We start from the raw sequence: 16,801 nt of genomic DNA on the forward strand, positions 1-16,801 counted from the left end.
GTGTATGTATGCGCGTGTGTGTAGGACATGGATGCAACCTGAAGAAGGTTTTCGCTATAGGAGCAACATCGTGAGGAGCCGGTCGACGTTGATGGTGCGGACGGTGGCGGTGGGAAAATAAAATGATAGGACGCCAAAAACAGTCAAGTGAGAACAATAAGCAATCGTGATTGCTCAAAAAAAAAAAAAAAAAAAAAAAAAAAAATCACACTAAAAAGAAAGAAAAAAAAACCGTATGAAAACAGGTTTGGTTGTATTATGGTAACTTTTTATAAAAATATTTTTGGATTGCATGCATTAAAAGTCTTGACAGATTTTCACACTGGTTCTGGAACTCGAATATTGTGATGAACTTATGAGACTTAGAGAGAGCGAGATAGGAAACAAAATCTGACTAGAAACTCCTACTTTTTTTCTGTGTAACGTCTGAGAGTGCTGTTTGTTTCAGACAAAAGCTGAAAATAATATCCATCATATATTTTCTAATGTCTCAACGTGCAGAACATTTTGTCTCGAAATCGAATCGAACATCTCAGAGCATTCTCAGAAATAATACAGCACTGGGTATCGAATAACCTCACGGAGTTTTCGGAAGAATCTCTTAAAGAACTGGCTGCGTTCGATTGGAGGTATTCGATTTCAAAAGCGTATGAATTATGCAGCGAGAGAAATATTCCATTCGACTCGACTACATATTAAATTTTTTCTGTTCGCGACGAGGCTGGTATTCGTATGTTTTGTGGATGCTTTATTTTAGACGTTTTCCGAAAAGTAGGTTTGGATTTCAGATTATTGCATTTTGAGAGCCAGGGGTTTATTACCACTTGAATTTTTTTTCCTGTTTTCAAATAGTCTACTTATATATTCCTTTGACTTTTCTCATCACAAATTTTTAAAAGCCGGAGGAATTTTCGTTGATGGAAGTGAAAGTTATATGAAGTGTTTAATATCAAAGCTAGCTCAATTTGTTTTCGAAAATTTTTGCAGAGGAGAAAAAATCATTTGATGCTCTCCTCACTTCATTTTTTCACAAGATTTTTTTTCCACTAAAAATAAATAATTAAATAAGTTTAAAAATAAAAAAAAGAACCTTATAAGAAAAAGCGGTTGTTGAAATTGGATCACATGCAAATTATTTAACAAACGGAAAAAAAAATCTTTTTAAATTATTATTCAAACAAAGGGAGGATTTTAACCTTTCCTTTTAGTTTTTAATAAATAATTAAATATATTTCATTCAAACTTGGCAACACTGAACGAAAAGGCTTTGAACGGAAATGCAAAAATAACTAAGTAGGGTAGACCGGAGCACGTTTACGCATTGGGTACGTTTACACAGTGCCCTTTTTTCAAAACGAGTTATAAATGGAGAGCTAACGGCCATACCAGATTGATACTACTTACTTCCTAGCAAATACTCTCACAAGTGTTTGAGCATCAGTGGAGCCTCGGTTTAGCATGCGGATAGAAAAATCCGTTTTCTTCCGAGCAGAGTAAATTATGACTTTTACGTATTTGTGCCAAATACGTAAAAAAAAACTAGTGGTATCAGCACGGCTTTGCTCATAGTAGAAAAGTAAGAGGTCATTTGCTTCGTCTGTATATTTACAAACAATGGATGATGAATTTCTCGCCAATTTGCTCGCCCCTGTGAAGGTAATTTGCTCGTCCACGTTATGATAATTTGTTTCGATAAAATGTTTTAAAATTGGAATGGAAAAAGAACAAAATCGAATTTTCAAAAAATTGCTTCAAGGTCCTCATCCCTATGCTACGAACTCATTTTGTGCCAAATTTCATGAAAATCGGCCGAACGGTCTAGGCGCTATAAGCGTAACAGACAGAGATCCAGACTTTCAGCTTTATTATTAGTAAAGATTACTCGAAGTTGAAAAAATGAACAAGTTCCCTTGAAATTTAAGCACTAAATAATATCGCATTTACATGTAACTATTACTGTTGTTAAGGTTATTAGTTTTCCAATTACTGTAGCTACTAAAAAAGTCCTAGATTAAAAAAACAAGTCGATGATCCCCCTACTGGGTCTGTAAATCTGTTTTCTGTGTTACGCTCTGTGCATTAAGGAAAAACAAGGCGGAATCGGAGAAAAGAGATCTTTGAAATTCCAGAAGTTGGAATCGGACTGATTTTGGGTTAAAGAGTCGGAATTGGAGTTGAGAGTGGAATTCATTAAAATTCCAAGCGTCGGAGTCGGACTGATTTTGGGTTAAAGGAGCTGGAATTGGAGTTGGGATTGGTAGACTTAAAATTTCAGGAGTCAGAAGTCGGTCCTTTCCACCCCGAATCCTCAATCTGTCATTGCTGCTTAGTTAGAGTCGGACGGATTTTAAGTTATAGCAAAGGAGTCAGAGTCGGATTCGGTCATTCTCTTTCCGACTCCGCAGATAACCCAGAGCCATCTACCGGCACGCCTGAAACAAACCCGTTATTGTCCATCATATCGTCTCGTTACATAACACTTTTCCTCCCCCCCCTCCCTCGGGAGCGTTGAGTCAGGAAGGAAGGGAGAGGGGTCGGTTATGAATGATGCCCACTTTTATTGGGGTCGCACCCTCGCCCATAAGTGGCTAATTATGTGTGACGACACATCTCCCGCCCCCGTGTTTTATCGTCTGTCGGAGAGGTTAATATGGAAGTGGATATGAGAGTGTTGAAAGTGGGGGGAGGACGGAGATTGTTATGGCATTATTATAAAGGAAGGAGATTGAGTTTCAATGGAAGGGGACTGCAATTTCATCAAATAGTAGCTTTTAACCCGTCAGTCAGAAGTTGAACGGGAGGGAATTAAAAGCTTACCTTGCATTAAATACGTATATACAGGATGCGGAGAAAGTTCCCACAATTTTGTTTAAAACGTTTTTTTTTTGGCGTTAAAATCGTATGTTGGCGATTTATGTGGCACTTATTGTTTATTGGCATTAAAGGTATTTGAAGTATAATCATTTGTTCTTTGTTAATTCATTGAGCTAGTGAGGTATGAATCGTGAAAATGTGCGTGTTACTGTCGTTGAATTACACAAGAAGGGAATGAAAAAAGGGAATGAAAACAGCCGATATTATTCGAACGACTGGATTCAAGAGTAGGGGCCGTGGTAGCCCGATCGGTAGAGTGTCGGATTCGGGGCCGGAGGGTCCTGGGTTCGAACCTCGATGGTCGAAGACCCACCGCCGTCATTAAAGGGGACTGGGCGACGTTAAATATGCTCGTGGTCTCAATGTCCTCCAAGTGAAACGATACCTCTGGGGGTGCTAGTACTATGTAGCTATTAGATCCTGGACTAGTTCTAAATTTTCATTAACTGTTCGATCCGGTGATGGTGCTGCCATCTATCGGTATATAAAATAATGGAGGCAAGGCACTTAGTATGCAGTCCTCGACATAAATACAGTTGTAGTCAGTTGTGACTCTGAATAGGAATAGGAATAGGATTCAAGAGTAAAACAGTCTATGACGCTGTGAAACGCTACAAGGAGACTGGAGGGACTGCCGACCGTCCACGGAGTGGTCGTCCAACCACTACAAAATGCCTGGAATGAGATAACGGTGGATGTGTGCACGAGCATCGTCGGCAAATTCAGAATGCGGCTCCGTAAATGTATTGAAGCCCAAGGAGCCAATTTTGAACAATTGTTATAATTTTTGTGTTTAATGTTATATTATTGATTCAATAAAGAGTTTTTTATTGCTTTAACTTGTTGATTTGTTGAATTTTGTGTTAGTTACAGCCTATTGAAATATCTAATAAAATTGTGGGAACTTTCTCCGCACCCTGCATACAGAGAACCTTTGTATATAGAGCAACCTAGATTGCCTATTGATTTCACTGTACCGTAGCTTGGTTTTTCTAATCTTACTACTGTCTTTGTGATTGGTAGGTAGCGAGTCATGTGATTCATTATTTTTCTGTCGATTGGACCTTAGGTCGTACAAGGTTGTGCTGCCGGTGGTGGAAAGCCTAGTCTCATGTTCCAATTTAAGGTGTTTTTTTTTATTTGATATTTTTTTGGTTTTGCAGAAGATAAATTATTTCGTATTTTATAGATCTTTTCCTTGACAATAAAGTTTGTTGCATCTTACTGATTCTTTATTTGAGTTTCATCAGCATTAACATCATCATTATTGTTATTACTATCATTATTTTTATTATTTTTATATCGTTATTTTATTTACTTACTTAATTTGAATGTTTATTTATATTTATTTATTTTTACAATCGATAAATCATTTCGTATTTCATAGATCTTTTCCCCAGACAGTGAATTTTGTCGTTTCTTAATGATTCTCTCTTTTTTTTTTTGTTTTATCATCGTCATCATCATTATTATTATTATTATTATTATTATTATTATTATTATTATTTTCATTTAATATATTTATTTATTTGTTTGCCTGTCTGTTTATTAATTTTTTTTGGAGGCGATAAAACTTTTCACTTCCTGGGGTCTGGAATAGTGATTAACCGACGACATCTGCATGTAGTTCTGCCTTAGCTCTGGCTTAAGGGCGGAAACTTTCCGCTTAATTAAGAGTGATCGTAGCGAATTTGGAGTCAAATGTTCAGAAAATGTCTTTAAGAAACAGATGCAACCTTGATGTTCATCAAATAAGCATGTAGTAATAATAACAGCAATTCTCAGTTTGTAATCTTTCTTTTTTTCCGTGTTTTTCCATTTTTATCTGAAAAAAAAATCTTAACTAATAATAAAGCTGGAAGTCTCTCTCTCCGGAGGATGTCTGGATCTCTGTGACGCGCATAGCGCCTGGACCATTCGGCCGATTTTCATGAAATTTGGCACAAAGTTAGTTTGTAGCTTGGGGGTGTGCACCTCGAAGCGATTTTTTGAAAATTCGAGGTGGTTCTTTTTCTATTCTAATTTTAAGAACAAAAATATCATAAGATGGATGAGTAAATTACATAATAATCATAACGTGGAACCGTAACATGGTTACAAGCCAATTGGCGAGAAATTTCACCCTACATTATTTGTAAATATACAGGCGAACCAAAAGACCTTTTAAGTTTTCTATTACGGGCAAAGCCGTGCGGGTACCACTAGTAAGTAAATAAATAAATAAATAAATAAATGTATTTCAATTTTCACGAGATTCATCGTAATACGAAGTTTAGTTCTCGAGTGAGAAAATTTTGGTCGTCACAGCATCTTAACTATGACTCATTTTAGTTGAGATTATTTTAAAATTTTTAATTTAATAATACTCTTGTTTAAAACCCAAACTGCACCTACATTTATTTTATTTGTACAGAAGCTAAATAACTTATAGGACTGCGTAAAAACGCCTTAAATCCGGCACATACAGGAAAGATTCACAACACAAGAAGAGGAAGTAACATCCAGAGCACCGACGGGAATCGAACCTATGACCTCCGCCTTAGAAAACGAAGCTTCTGCTACAGAGTCACGGAGGTCTCCGTACATCTTCATCTTTTGTACTTACGTATTCCATGGTTTTAAATTCCACTATGCAGATAAAACAAACATTCCCGTAACTACACAACTCATTAAAACAAATAAGGTAAAAGCATCATCTTAACCATTCTCCTTACTTTCATTACAAAATCTACAATCACAGAATACAAAACTTTCCTCTTGTAAAACAATCTGAAAACAAGGATAAGATTTTCCGTCCCGTTCAGTCAAATTATCTTTTCCGTAATAAAAAAGATTCGACTTTTAAAAGATATAAATAGAAAACGCTAAAAAATTCGCAGATTGAATCGATATTTTCATCATTAAAAGCAATTCCTATTTTTTAAGCAAATAAGAAAAAACGTTTTTAAATTCCTGTTGCATTTCGGTTCACGAAATTCCTATCTCTAATGCTTCGGAAAAACTTTTTTTATCTAATTTTTTTTTTTTTTTTTTTTTTTTTTTTTTTTTTTTTTTTTCACGGGGAAAATCAGGGGAAAAAAATCAGCATCAGCCATTTGAAAACTTTTAAATATATTTTTTCCTCGTTGCCTCTTTCTGATTATAAAAAAAGGGGGCAAAATGAGCAGAAACTGCTAATCACTTAACATAGCGGCAAAAACAATTATTCACTTACCGAGTGTAGTTTGGTATTTTGAAGCATCTATCCATTCTTAGGCCCCGCCCACTTGTCAGTTGAGTGTTCGTGGGGAGTAAAAAAGAGCCCCTGCTCCAGTTTTACACATACATAAATATAGAACAGAGTTGGATGCGATAGTTTTTTTTTTTTTTGGTTTTGTATGTAGTTCATAAAAAGGAGAAAAACTGATGTAAACACCACTTGTTTTCCTTGTATGACTATAAAGGAAGTTTATTATTTTTACTAGTGGCACCCGCACGGCTTCGCCCGTAATAGAAAATTTAAAGGTCTTTTGGTTCGCTTGTATATTTTACAAATAATGTATGGTGAATTTTCTCGCCAATTGGCTTGTACCGACGTTACGGTTCCACGCTATGATAATTTCGTATCTCGCCAATTGGCTTGTGCCCATGTTACGGTTCCACGTTATGATGATTTCGTAATTTATGATAGTTTTTTTCTTAAAATTGGAATAAAAAAAGAACCACATCGAATTTTTGAAAAATCGCTTCGAGGTGCACATCCCCATGCTACATACTAACTTTGTGCCAAATTTCATGAAAATCGGCCGAACGGTTTAGGCGCTATGCGCGTCACAGACATCCTACAGATATCCTACACACATCCTACAGACATCCAGACATCCTCCGGACAGAGAGACTTTCTGCTTTATTATTAGTAAAGAAGATTAACTACGAATAAAACGGCGTTACCTGAGAGCTCAAAGTAATATGAGTAGGGGCATAGTCGTGCTTGAAGGGGTGGATACAGGGGGAAGGGGGTCATGACCCCGCTCTACACTATGATGAATCCGCATTATGTTCAGACACTTAGTGGAAAAAATGCATACGATTGCAGTAGTTATTTTCAACGTTTATGAAATTACAATAATTAATAACGTTTTTACTTCCTTTTACAATAAAGGAAGCATTGTATTCGCGAAAAAAATTTCACTCAAAACTCGACCTTAATTTCCATTTTGCTCACCCTCGAAATGAATGTTAAGTTTTTTTTTCGACTCGACCACACGTATATAAGTGCCTAAGAACGTATAGACACGCGAGATATCCATTTTGACTATTCTCGAGTTAGTTACAATGAGTTTTCTCGTGACGTCTGTATGTACGTATGTATGTACGTACGTATGTGTGTACGTGCGTATATGCGTATGTGCGTATGTATGTCGCATAACTTAAGAACGGTATGTCTTAGAACGTTGAAATTTGGTACGTAGACTCCTAGTGGGGTCTAGTTATGCATCTTTCCTTTTGTCCTTTTAGTTGCACTCGGGTGTTTCTAGCGCGGTTTTTTGCCCCTTTTTGGGGGGAAATCATTATTTATTTCGATGCAAACTCAAGTGGTGTTACAATTTGGCGGACACTTGGCGATATGTCGCCAGTCTTTTGGTCGCCAAGTTTTGCCGCCAACTTGACGACAAAATTTGGCGATTTTTTTTTTTTGAGCAATCACGATTGCTTATTGTTCTCACTTGACCGTCCTTGATGTTCCGGTTCCTTTTTCAGCTTGGACCAGGCCTGCAGCACCATCGTCCACCGGCGGCGGCGCGGCTGGTCCTGAGCACTGTCCACCGGAATCCACTTTTGCTGGGCGGTGGCGTCCATGTCCTACACACGCATGCGCATACACAGTCGCCTACGCGCGCACGCCTTTACACACATACACACGCCTACGTGCACACACGTAAGCCTGCACACACACGCACACAACTATATACACGTAAGCACCCAGGAGGAGGGACATGCTTTGGCGGGGGAGCCATTTCTAGAAACAATAACTCTAACCAGTAGAGTCTTGTCGCAACTCGTGATTGCGAAAAACATAATTTGAATTCAAAGTTTCGGAATTCAAATTAGAGTTAATTTTTTTTTTAAAATCTGGTTTCAATTTAGCCACAGTTGGTGTTATTTAGAGAGTAAACTATTGAATCGCATGAAAATTGCCAATAATGGGAAAAGGACATTAAATTGGAGTAAAAGGAAGTCATGTGAGGCACACATCAGCTCGTTGTTCTATTATGTGCATTATTCTTTGCATAATTGGTGCTCTTTATTGATACCCAAGCAGTGTCAGAAACTTTTGTGCACCCAAAACCGTAGGTTCGTTCGTAGGGGAGGAGGGAGATGCGTGGGACAATCATATGCACAAGTCAAGCATGAAAGAAGACATTTCGAGATGTTTTGCACCAGGTTATAAGTTTTAAGACGCCCAGTGGGCTCAGTGGTAGCACTTTGCGCTTCCACACCGTAGACCTGGGGTCAATTCCCGGGTTGGACAAGGTTGCCTCACCCTGTCATACCTTCCACGGAACGGTAAAATGAGTACCAAGCGTATTTGGAAACTAAGTTGAACCGGAACTTCTGCCTTGCACCCTAGAGCCCTCGGTCTCGTAAACTGAGATGGACACAGTAGGCCTTGACTCCCAAGGGCTGTTGCGCTACTGAATTGAGCTCTGTTATTAGTTTTAAGCTTTGTTATCAGTCTATCCGAAACGGTCTACCGAGGTTAGTCTACTGACCAATAGATAGTCTATCCAAAACTATCTACCGAAGTTTGACCATTTGGATCTAACGTTGCATCACTTTGAATAGTCTACTGACCAATAGATAGTCTTTCCGAAACGGTCTACCGAGGTTAGTCTACTGACCAATCGATTGTCTATCCAAAACGATCTACCGAGGTTTGACCACTTGGATCTAACGTTTCACCACTGTGAATAGTCTACTGACCAATAGATAGTTTATCCGAAACGGTCTACAGAGGTTAGTGTACTGACCAATGGATAGTCTACTGATGAATAGATAGTCTATCCAAAACGGTCTACCGAGGTTTGACCACTTGGCATAGCCTACTGACCAATAGCTAGTCTACCCGAAACGGTCTACCGAGGTTTGACCACTTGGCATAGCCTACTGATCAATAGCTAGTCTATCCGAAACGGTCTACCGAGGTTAGTCTACTGACCAATAGCTAGTCTATCCAAAACGGTCTAGTAAGGTTTGACCACCAGGAACTAACGTTGCACCACTTTGAATAGTATACTGACCAATAGCTAGTCTATTCAAAACGATCTACCGAGGTTTGACTACTTGGATCTAACGTTGCACCACTTTTAGTTTTTTAGTGAAATCCAGTCAAAGCTATCAATGTGTTTCATTAAAAAGTCCTTTTATTAGTCATCAAGTTGGAGATATTTGAAAGGGAATTCATGCTTAAACAAAAGTGCCTCCCCCAATCAAGGACAATGATGCATCCCCCAAATACCACGAAGAACCGCCACAGTGAGAGCCCCTTCTAAAAAAAGAAAAAATACCCATAAAAATGTCTATGGTGCACTGCATGATTCCTCCCCCCCCCCTCCCAATTAGGCACCCTCGGCATATCAGAGCATATTTTTAGATATTGTGCATCAAATTCGCTGATATAAAGGTAAAAATACTCTTTTAACACGTTTTTAGTAAAATTCTGTCAATAATCCCCACGTAGTTGTTTTTCTAAAAGAAATTAAGTTTTAATCACTGGTCAGAGCCGATATTTCCGGATGAATTTAAATCAACTAACAAGTAGTTATTGTTAAGTGTAACACTTTTTTAAAATATGTTTCCTGTAAAACTTTGCTAAAAATCTCAATACACTTTTTTCATATGAAAATGTATTTTTATTACTCGTCACGGGGGAGTTACCTAGAAAGGAAATCATGCATGAACGAAGCTCTGTGTCGAGATATTTTGTATCGATTTTTTTTTTCTTTTTAAAAGTGAAGGTTATGTCAAGGAAGTCAGTAAGTATTTTTAATTACGTTCATTTTTTATTCTTTTTTTTTTTTTTTGAGCAATCGCGAATTTTTATTGTTTTCACTTGACTGTTGAAGGACGTCCGCATGCTTTGATTTTATTTTTCTATGCATGCATTATGCAGGCGTCCATGAGCCTCAGAATCGAATTATTTATAAGATGACCTTTTTACACGACTGCGCGTGCGCGACGCAAAGGAGGGTAATGTGTTTATCAGTCTATGTATATATGTCCGTTTCTATGTGGCGTTCTACAGGCTAAACGCCTGGGCCAATTTTGGTAATTCTTACGTCAATCGATTTGTCTTAACTTGGGGCGTGTCACTAAACACATGACAGTAATCAAAAGTACCATTTCAGAAACCATTTACTATTTTGTCAGTTTGGGATCGGCGCAAGCTGGGTGTCGCACACTGTGTCGCACGCTACCTGCGTGCGACAAAGGCAAGTAGTTTTCGCTGCCTGAATTTTTTGTTTACGGTCTACTAATTGGGTTCTCAGTGGCCGAGTGGTCTAAGCGATTGCTTCTCACACTTGAGGCGGTGGGTCAAGACACCTTTGCTCCGGATGTACTTTCCCCTCTTTCAGATGTGAATTCTTTCATGTGTTCATTATATGTATTATGTACTGTAATAAAAAAATATATTATGCGTAACGAAGGCAAGACACTCAGATTGTAGTCCTCATCAAAATAAACCCGTGCAATAAGCACCAAAAGAAAGAAAGTCTACTAATTCGGTTTTCATCTCGAACATGTTGCATTTGTTTCTGTCGTGATTCAGGGGACCGAGTTTCGCGACGTGTACTTTCTTGACGGACTTTTTACCCACAACGCGGGTAAAAAGCACGTCACTTTCAAAACCTCACCCGTTTTGTGCGACGCAAAGGAGGGTAATGTGTTTATTAACGTGGGTCGATTTTGACCTTTTTTTGAAATCGAAAATGCCTGTTGTGGGAAAAGTTGTGTATTGTCATCAAATGTTCGCATAAAAATTTTTTTGGAAATCAAAATATATTTAGATCCCCCGCCAGCCCCTTAAAGTTTGGCCAAATATGTAATAATTGACATTTTTTAAATTTTTTAAAAAGAAATCTTATGAATAATATTTTTAATCGCCTGTGGTGGGAAAAGTTGTATATTGACATTTAATGTTCATATAATTTTTTTTTGGTAATCAAAATATATTTAGATCCCTCACCAGTCCCTTAAAATTTCACCAAATATGGAAAAATTGACATTTATTTGTTATTTTTAAAATTTCTCCTGTGTGATTTTTTTAATCACCTGTAGTGAAAATGTTTGCCTAGTAAGATTTTTCACTCATAAGTAATAATAATAATAATATTGAAGCTCCGCTCAACCGGTGAAATTTGGAATATTTTCATAATTTTTAAAATTTTGACGCTTTAAAGCAAAAATTTTATCTAACACTTTTTTCTTAAAAATTTAAGCATTTTTTATGCTTTATTTTTCTATAATCACACTATAGAATTCTTTAGAATTAAAACATAGGCATAAAAGATTAAAGTACCAAAAATCCGTCGTTGCAGTTTTACAGCAGCTCTTCGCTCATTTTCCCGAAGTATTAGGGGAAAATGACTAAGAATTCACCTCGGAGTTTTTTGTAATAAAGAAGTTTTATAAATTGCTTTGTTCTCAACTTTTGGCATTAATTTTCGGGAAGCCAATGTTTTACGTATAAAGCCATCATGGCGTGTTGCTCCACAAACAGATAAAGATGCTTCTGTCACCAACCTAACTTTTTACCGCTTGTGTAAGATATGGTCAATTTCACAACTCACTTTCAATTCACCCATTTGAGTTAATTTCTCAAGTTCCACATTGGGTATATGTTTAGTGAGTGGGTCTGTAAGGACACAATTTTGCCAATTTATCAATTCTGTATAGTCATTTGCTTGAAAATTAAGAGGTGGAATGACAAAATCACGAACAGTTTCATTAGTAAGAGTTCGGGCCTTCAGGATTGTTCGGTAGCCTAATTTCCTTACTGAGGATCGCATGCCGTAGATCATGGCTATCAGCAGCTTTTCTGGATGACCAAAAAATACCCATTTCTTTATATAACAGGGTCAACTACTGATTTTAGATCATCGCTAAGATATCTTGGATAACTTCCCAAAGATGCTGTGCACCGGCTGTGCATGAAGGCTCAGTTTTAATCAAAAACCAAACTTTTGCCTACAATAGTCCCTATTTCCAGCAATGACTCTTTTGTACTAACATACAAACGAAGTACTCTGTTTGCTGTTGTAAGCCACCTAGCATGAGATAGCATTCCTGGTAATTTGGTGGACAGAGATGTTGAACAATTTCCTGAACATATTGCTTGACATATTTGATACAAGTATTTTTGGTCAGTGCCAAGTCCGTCTGTATCAACTGTTGACAAATCAAAAGCGATCTTTTAAAAGTTGACAATTGGTAGCTGCTTACATGTGCCAAGAAGCTTCTATATAGGACAGGATATGTAAAAGGACCTGTAGTCCTTCCATCAAGATGCCGTAACAGATAGCGTAAAGGTAGCTCATTGGAGTGCAATTGACATATGAGCCACTGCAACGGCCTTTTTGAATGCAGCTCAAACAGTCTTATTACACCACCTTTCACGCCAGTACTGCCTGCTGTTCCATCTGATCCTACTGCAATTAAAAATCCACAGTAGATACTTGGGTTATTTTTAAATGTCTAATATGCTTGATAACACTTCATTCGCTGTACCAATTCTTCTGCTCTGAGTTTTTCGTTACGATTTCTATTTGGTTCATATATGCTTGGCTAAATGCCAAGAACAGGCCGATTTGTCAGACTGGGGGTGGGTGATTTAAATAGTTTCATTATATCACAGAGAAGAAGAAAAATAAACATTCGGAGGAATCACACCATCTGTCTGTTTGACAGTTAAAACTAAGTAGAAGGAGCAAAGAAAAAAGGCAAAACGTTCAATTTCAGATTCCCGGCAGGGGTGGTATATGTAATATGATATGATAATTATTTTGTTCACAAACAAAGGGTCTTACTATTCACACCACAGGTGGTTAAAAAAAAATACATAAGAAATTAAAAAAAAGTTTTAAAAAAGTCAATTTTTACATGTTTAGCGAAACTTTAGGGACCTGGCAGAAGGTATAAATATATTTTAATTACCAAAAATTTTTTTTAATGAACATTAGATGTCAATACACAACTTTTCCCACCACAGGCGATTAAAAATATTATACATAAGATTTTTTAAATTATTTTTTTAAATGTCAATTTTAACATATTTGACCAAACTTTAAGGGGCTGGAGGGGGATCTGAATATATTTTGATTTCCAAAAAAAATTTTATGCGAGCATTTGATGCCAATACACAACTTTTCCCACCACAGGCGTTTTCGATTTCAAGAAAAAGTCAAAATCGACCCACCCTAGTGTTTATGAGTCTATGTATGTATGTATGTTTGTTTTTACATATGTGGCGGTGTAGAAACTAAACGCCTCGTTCAATTTAGAGATTATTCTTATGTCAATCGATTTCGCGTCATCATGAGTTATACAGGATGTTTATATAGCTGTGCTGTGGTTGACTTAAGTTCACTCATTTTTGCCGAAGGTCAAGCACGTGTAGCTTTAAGCCAAGTTAGGTCCCTAGAGGGACTAATTATCAGTAATTTAGACCACTGCAAGTTATTTAATAAACCTGTGAAATGTAAAAGTCCAGTAGTTTAGAATGTATTAAGTACTACTGAATAACTACACAGTTGAAATAGTTTTATAACCGTACACAAATAACACAAATAATAAATTCAAAAACAGAATAGAAGGATCAACAGTCGGGGCCCATTCAAATTTTACTGGGTTCCTTTAATCTGAAAGGAATGGGCCCCGACTGTTGATCCTTTTATTCTGCTTTTGAATTTATGATTTGTCTTATCTGTGTACGGTTATAAAACTATTTCAACTGTGTAGTTATTCAGTAGTACTTAATAACATTCTAAAGTACTGGGCTTATACATTTTTCTTTTTAGTTTTTTTGGTTTTTACGCAATCGGGTTTTTTGTGTTTATTTAATAATTTTTTATTTCTGTACTTATATTCCAGCCGTCCATGTGCCTCGGAATCGAATTATTAATAAACGACCTTCTCGAGTTTATAAAATCTTTTTTACGCGACAATGTTCACCTCTGTTCCGGAAAATAGGGAGGGCTAATTTGCGCTAAGTTGAGTTGAGAAATTTTCTTAGTATTTTTTCAAAAATATTCCATCTAAAATCCGAGCCAATAACCCGTCAATTTTTCACTAAACTCCCCTAAAACAAGTAAACATAGTCAAGGTCACAGCTCAGCTAACCAGAGCTGCACTATACGTACTCATTTATTAATTCATTCATTTACATTTCTCCATGTAGTAATTAACTAATTTATTCATTCATTCACCTATTTTCTTATTAATTCACTCTTTTATTGTTCATTTATTTTTCTTCATGCATTAATTAATTAACTAATAAATTTTTAGTTAAATGTTTCAGTTTCTTTTCATTTACTCATTAAACCTTTTATTTACTGCTTCATTTGATCAAAAATATTTTCTCTAATTGAATAAAAAATATTTCATTTTTCACTTTGTTCCAAGAAGAAAAGTAAAAATTTTCCACTTTTTATTGAAGGCGCAAATTACTGCCAAAAATAAAAAATACCATTTTAGTGTAAGTTTTATTACAAAATAGAATGTTGTTTCTTCATGTAATTTTCAAAAAAAAAAAAAATCCAATTTGTTCATTTTCAAAAACTTTAGTCGTCTTAACCATTTCACTTTGCCCCACATACCTCTACTTATTTTCCTTGCCGAATAAGACTTTGTATTTGTCATCACGAGCGGTACATCAGAGACACAATTCATACGCAAAAGGGGACATATTTCACGAAACTTTTCATCTGTACTTTTATTTTTAAGGGCGAAACATAATTTTTAAACAAGTTTTCATTAAAATTCAGCCGAAGATGTCAAAGTACATATTTTCGTTGGCGAAAAAGACTTCACATTTGTCGTCGCGAGTCATCTGAGAAACAATTCATGCCCAAAAGGGGACATATTTCAGGATATTTTGATTCAGTCTTGTAAGTTTTAATAATAAAAAACTCTCCCAACAAGTTTTCATAAAAATACTATCAAAGTCACGCGTGGTAAAAAAATTCTCTTTTCCACGAAAGGCACCATAATTAGAAACGAGCTGATGTGGGCATTACATGACTTCCTTTTTCACCAATTTAATGTTATTTCCCATTACTGGCAATTTTAGTGTGATTCAAAAGTTAACTCTCTAAATATTACCAACAATAGCTACATTGAAACCAGGTTAAAAAAAAAAAAAAAAATTGCCAAATTTGTCATCAAGTTGGCGACAAAACTTGGCGACCAAAAGATTGGCGATATATCGCCAAGTGTCCGCCAAATTATAACACCACTTGAGTTTTGCATCGAAATTAACTATGAATTCCCCTCAAAAAGGTGCAAAAGAACCCTTTAGGAACACCGAAATGCAACCAAAAAGGGAGGCGCACAACTAGACACCACTAGGAGTTCAATTTTCTAGGACATACCGTTCTTGAGTTATGCGAGATACATACACACATACGCACATACATACGTACATACAGACGTCACGAGAAAACTCGTCGTAATTAACTCGGAGACCATCAAAATGGATATTTCGGGTGTTTGTACGTTCCTAGGCACATATCCACGTGTGGTCGGGTTGAAAGAAAAACTCAACATTCATTTGGGGGTTAGCAAAGTGGAAATTAAGGCCGATTTTTGGGTGAAAATTTTTTCGCGAATACTTCCTTTTTTGTAAAAGGAAGTAAAAAACTCTCTTAACAAGTTTTCACAAAAATACTATCAAAGTCACGCGTGATAAAATATTTCCCTTTTCCACGAAAGGCACAATAAAAAGAAAAAGCATTTCCAACAACAAACGGGAGAAACAAAATATCCATAAACCATCAACTCAACAAGATACTAAAACAAAACTCGTACATCAGACGAGAGAACTCAGACCATCTTTTTCTTCTTCGATCGGAAATTTATGCCCATTAATCTGCCGGGGCCAAATAATGCATAAGAGCAGACAGGTGGGTCATGCATATTTAAAGAGCAGGGAAAAAGAGCATCTTCTCGGAATATTAGGAGGAGAGGGGTGGGGGAGATTATTAGGGAAAATGTCCTCCAAATCAAATCGACATCTGCCGGCCCGTGACGTCAGCGGATTGACAGTTATGGAAGAAAAGGGGGAACTCGTATGCCTCAACGCAGACGAATAAAAGAGTGGAAATGAGGGGGTGGACGCGAATTGGGAAACCCCGTTGTCGCAGTGAATATTGCAAATTTATGTACAGGGCAGTTTCTTTTATCAGTAGTGTACACTGTATTAATTTGCACTTTTGTTGGTTGAGTGGTATAGTAGAACTTCCAAAATCCGACCGAATTGGGACCATAGGTAGTTCGGATTTTCAAACTGTTCGGATTTTCGAAAAGCGCAGTACCGTTTAGGAAAATAGCGTGCCATTTAATAAAATAAAATGGTTATGCAATATGGATGTTCATAACATAAAATAAAGTTACTTAACGTTACAATATATAATTACAATTTTTAACAAAATTTAACAAAAATTACCTTTTATTATTCACTGAATATAATTTTTTTTTATTAAAATGGCATGGGAGTGCGTTCGGATTTCTAAAGTTTCGGATTTTCGGCGTTCTATTATGCATAGTATGCTGGTTGATTGGCAAGGAGCCGGACTCGTAACTGGAGGGTCCCGGACTCGATGGCAGCCGGTTGAAGATCCTCCATGTTCGCCAATGATAACCGGAGGCCATTAAATATGTTCGTGGTCAC

The sequence above is a fragment of the Uloborus diversus genome, chromosome 6 (genome assembly GCF_026930045.1).
Source record: "Uloborus diversus isolate 005 chromosome 6, Udiv.v.3.1, whole genome shotgun sequence".
Lineage (NCBI taxonomy): Eukaryota > Metazoa > Arthropoda > Arachnida > Araneae > Uloboridae > Uloborus > Uloborus diversus.